The following is a 5000-nucleotide window of genomic DNA, read 5'->3' as shown; positions in this document are numbered from 1 at the left end:
CAATCCTGTCATCCCTACCTAAACCTTCTCCTCTGGGCAGTAAGGAGGAATCCATGTTGATCGATTCAAATTTGACATCCAAAATCTTTCATTTAATGAGACTATATGCATGCAAGATGTATTGGGGGTAAAAAAGAATCCTTTTTTTCTTTACAGTCCTATCTACTGTGATAAGAAAACGCTCTTAGTTCAGTTCGGTAGAACGTGGGTCTCCAAAACCCGATGTCGTAGGTTCAAATCCTACAGAGCGTGATTCCGAATCAACAAAGACCCCATTACCGAGATATGACAACTCTTTTTTTTGAGTAAAAAATGGTATCGAATCCATTTTTTTGGAACGACCAACTAACACTTTGACTTTACTTTTTTTGGATAGGAAACGAGAGCATATATAATTAATCAAAATGAGACAAAAGTACATCGTTGAGAACCGCAGGCTCCAGCCATGACGGACACCCTTCGACCCACACCAATTCATTATCCACATTTAAAGCAAACTTAGCTAAACTATGAGCCGCTGTATTACCTTCCCTTCTCACATGATTAAAAGAACATGACCTGAACTGGCGTGTTAGGTGAAAAAGATCCTCCAAGATAGGGCCAAATGGAGAAAAAGATCCTTCCTTCCTATGCAGAGCTATTACCAAATTAGCGGAATCACTTTCAATGACTACATCTAGGAATGAATCCCATCTCCAATGCAAATCAAACTCAAAATCTCACCGCTGCAGCTGCAGCCTCCATTGAAGGACTATCATGTTGCCTAAAACTCCTCATTGACTGTGCCCCCTAATACAAAACCTGCACTATCTCGGGCAATGCAATCAGACCAAACCCGCATGTACATTATCTAATTCAGCAGCATCTACATTCACCTTAACGCATTCACCTGTTGGGGAATTCCATTCCATCGAAGATGAAAGTAAGTTTTCTGGTATAAAGTGTCATCACTGTGAGAGATGACTTGCAAATATTCATTAGCCAAATCATGTGCCTTATGAAGCAACTCCTCACTACCCCAACTCGTACCCAAAAGATTGTACAGAAAAATGAGAACTAAAGACAGTTTTGAAAAAGGTCTCCTTTTAGGCTTCCCCCTGAACTGAAGATACTCTTTCATAAAGTCCAATACCGGGGGAAAGAACATCAGTTAGCACGCTTTCCGTCAAGTTAAAGCGCCTTATTGATCAGGGATGAAAGCCCGCTCAAGTGCCGTAGTACCGAAAATACCTGCACCCGAGAGTGAGACTAGAATGACGGACAGTGTAGTATAGTTCAAGTAGCGGGAAAGTCTTGTATTGGGAAAGAAGATTTGAGAACCCGTAATAGAAGTTCCAGCCAGTTCTGAAGCCATCTTTTTAGGCAGGAGTTTCGGAAGGAAGTCAATGCCAGAAAAGTCCTTTACAGGACAGTTATTCTCAAAGGTATATTCCCCAATGGTTGTAGCCTTAGCTTAGCCAAGGGCGAGGTAGGATCACTCACTTTCTTTCCCCAAGTGAAGCAAGAACTCTTAACTTAAGCAAGTATGATTGTCTGCTTCCTAATGTTAGGTCCAAGGGCCGTCGCTACATTTCATTACTATGGATAGCTCTCGCGTCTCCGAACCTCTAGAGTGAACTTCCTTTCCGCCCTTTTTCTCTTATCCATCTTTCTTGCTATGTTTGAAACTCTTTGGAAAATGGCCCTACTATTAAGAATTCGAGGTTGAAAGCCCTCTCTTTTCCGACCAAGACCTGATCTTTCGATCATCTGACTGAATCATCCTGCAGATCTGAGCTTTGTTGAAAGGGGTAAGATAAACTATGAACAGAAGAAATGAGTGATTGTCCCCCAGTGGAGGCTTTCTTCGCGCACAGGCGTAAAAATCCAGGCTCTATCAAACCAAACCAGCCTGGATTGATCTTGGTATGTGCCGGTTTCTCTTTCGTTTCGGAATTCTCGGTCCTATATGGATATGGAGGTTTTCTCCTGCGTCTTTATATTGTCTTGCTTAGTATCTCCTCCATCCATACGCAATCTCCGCTTCCATTTTTGATACATAGTTGGCCCTTCTAACCATTGGTCTCAGGATGACAACAAAAGACTAAAGCCCGGTCCGAGCAAGATCGTCGAGACTGACTTTCGAAAGTGAGATCACTTCTATACTGCTAGCTACTGCATACCTTCCTTCAGAGCAGCCATTCCCTTCTTATACGAGAGCCCGCCCCATGGAGGATAGGATGAAAGTAGTCCATTTCATTTCCCTTCTTTCCACTTTAGAACTAGCTCAATCTGAACCCTTAAGTAAGCTGGTTGACAGAGCATGGATTCTCCCCGAGAATAGAGATCCAATTCAATGTCTTGTCTTAATCATATAAAAAAGAGCTTCTTATTGGCTCACTCGGTAATCTTCTCTTTTTTTTTTTCGAGATGCTTTTCCGGTTGAACATCTAAATCTAAATATGGCTGGGATTCGTTTTCGTAGATGGAAGGAGCATTCAAGACTATCGAGGTCAATTACATCGAGCCTCTTATCGGTCGGGAGTTAGTTGTGAATTCTGGTGATAAGGCTTGTGAGGTTCTATCTAAGATATTCGGAAAAAAGATCCGGAAAGAATTGTTGGCTTTATCAATCGCTTTCTCGGCCGGCTAAAGGAAGAATCGAGAGCTGGTGCCCGGTTCCTCGGAGCTTCTGAACGTGCGATAAACCGTTCGCTATCAGCTGTCTGAGCAAGGCGTTGAGCATGAGGGCGTAAGGAGACGGTTTCTTTCTTTGTCAGCTTCCTGCCTGGCTCACTAGTCATACCCAAAAAGGGGTATGTGCGTCTTGTTCGGATGGGTAAGTTCGAGCTTTTAAGAATGGAGTCTTGGTCTCTGGGCTCCTAGTACTATGTGCTATGGTATTTGCTCAACAATCCAGTTCTAGAACCTCCTTTCTGCTCCCATTTCTCCGGGGCGGCTCGGCGAAAACTCTTATTGAACCATCGTAGCCACTTCTTTCATCGGTATAACCCATAGAGAGATCTATGCATAGTGAAGTTACAGTCCTTCTGAGCTCAGAGACATAGCCTATGCGAGCCTTACCAGAGCTCTTTTACATTTTTCAGTTTGACCTATGAGAGATCCGGTCTAAAAGGAAGGCATGTTGGCAAGAAAGCATTCACCGAAGGTAACGTAGTTCAGAGAAGAGAGTGAGTACTTGATTATTCTAAGGCAAGAGAAGGACCTAAGAGTTCCCTTGAGACTTTATTGAGTCCGGGGATGGCTATGTTCTGTCTCGGGATTACCTGGTCCTATAAAGTCTAAGAAGAAAGGAAAATAAAGTCTATGCATAATTTGAAAAAAGAAAGGAATCATAGGTGGTTAAGGTTTTCATGTTTGAATATGAGGAAAGATCTCTGCAGCCCCTACCTGAATCTCCATGGATTTGAGAAGCATGAGTACTTATAGTAGTATAAAGCTAACTTATCTTCTTTACCTTCTTATAAATCTTATACCTCTACGAAATGAAATCTTTCTTTTCTTTTTTAATGGAATTGGGTGAGAAGTTGTGTTAAGACCCTGACTAATGAATCAATAAAAGAATTCTTCTCTCGTCAAAGGCCAACTAAAGATTCTTAGAAAAAGTCCAGATTCTGTGAGATAAAGTCTAAACTCACCTTTCTTCTTTCTTATCTGGGCCTTTTATCAATCCTCGTGAATCAGTAGAAAGCAAAGCTCCAGACTCTATTGAATTGATAAGGATTCCCACTAGTCTCCCCTTCTCAATGCTTGGTCCTATTGCTACTGCTTCTGATTCACCAAATTAGCCCCTTCGACGCTTTATTAAAGGAGTACTGATCCCGGGAAATTCCTTCCAAGGAACTGATTGACCTAAGCTAAGACTTAAGGCCATTCTTCAATGCCAGTGGTGTGAGGCAGTGAGCTCGGGAAGTTCACTCTTTTAGTTGCTGTTCCAGGGAAGGAGGGGGTTTTTCTAGAACCGATTCGACAACAGAGGCTGACACCGATGAGGCGGAATCGTCCGCTTCAAAAGAAGCAATAGATAGCCTTTCAGCTAGCAATGAAGCAGCGAACAAAAGGATTGACTTGGAATCCGCCTATACAGGTCGTCTAAAAGAAAAGGATAAGTGATACATAGCTAGAGCAAACGCATACGCATAAGAATTAGGTGAAGCTAGGTTCATAAGGTTTATAAGCAGAAGCATATGCTTCATCTGCTAATGGAGAATAAATCGACACAGATTAAACAGAGGCTCTTGATCCTGGGAAGGACGTTTTTTATTTTGATTGAAAATATGACGTAGTAGAAAGAAACACTGTGCTAACGCACAGCGCTATATAAGGGCATAACCAATATAGCACCGAAGCGAACAAGAAAAAGAAAGCACAGCTCGAAGGAACAGCGCGAAGAGAAGATTCCACTCCATGGACAGAGGGTGGGGTCAGAAGAGGTCATGGTCTTTAGCGCGCACGGCCAAGGAAGCATCGTTTTTGAAGCAAGATAGGCAAGGGAATAGTTCCTTCCATAGCATATAAAGATAAGTTCCATACGATCTAATAAGATTCTATATTCTTTCTTCATAACTTAAGCATAGAGTTATAGGGTGGAGGGCGAAAGTCATTTTTAAATATATCAACTCCCAGCTAAAAAGATGACTGGTCGATCACTCTGAATCCTTTCGTGGAATGAAGCAAGAGCGCGCTACTAAACAAAGATTTCAAATATACCGCGAAGGTTACAGTAATTCACGGCTGAATTTATCGTGCTATGGAGCCGCCTCCTATGGTTGGTGAGTGTAATAGCTTCCGAACGCATGCATGATTGAATTGACTAGATATCGAGCTTTCCCAATAGGGAGGGAAAGAAGCCATGTCTAGGAACTTTTTCCGCTCGACCTACAGCGGGAAGAACAGCCAAGCCAGGGTAAGAAAAAACCTTTATAATCTTAAGATCTTAAGGACACGCCGGGCGAATGGAATGCATTATTTAATTCCAAGGTTTACTGCATTACCGGACC

The 5000-nt window shown here is 42.4% G+C and overlaps 1 protein-coding gene and 1 non-coding gene across 2 annotated transcripts in view; both read left to right on the top strand.

Annotated features, from left to right (window-relative positions):
* LOC125313410 (NADH dehydrogenase [ubiquinone] iron-sulfur protein 3) overlaps nt 1–881 on the top strand; it is a 2208-nt gene extending 1327 nt beyond the window's left edge. The window contains exon 1 of the mRNA XM_048273162.1: nt 1–881. This exon is cut by the window's left edge and continues 1327 nt beyond it. The gene's annotated coding sequence lies outside the window, so the exon portion shown is untranslated.
* Nucleotides 179–252, top strand: TRNAW-CCA. The gene has a single exon. It is a non-coding gene; the product is annotated as a tRNA-Trp (tRNA).
* Nucleotides 882–5000: the final 4119 nt, after the last annotated feature.

Source organism: Rhodamnia argentea, unplaced genomic scaffold (genome assembly GCF_020921035.1).
Source record: "Rhodamnia argentea isolate NSW1041297 unplaced genomic scaffold, ASM2092103v1 Rarg_v2.25, whole genome shotgun sequence".
Classification (NCBI taxonomy): domain Eukaryota; kingdom Viridiplantae; phylum Streptophyta; class Magnoliopsida; order Myrtales; family Myrtaceae; genus Rhodamnia; species Rhodamnia argentea.
Note: the sequence above shows the minus strand (reverse complement) of the source record. Positions and strands in the feature narration are given on the sequence as shown.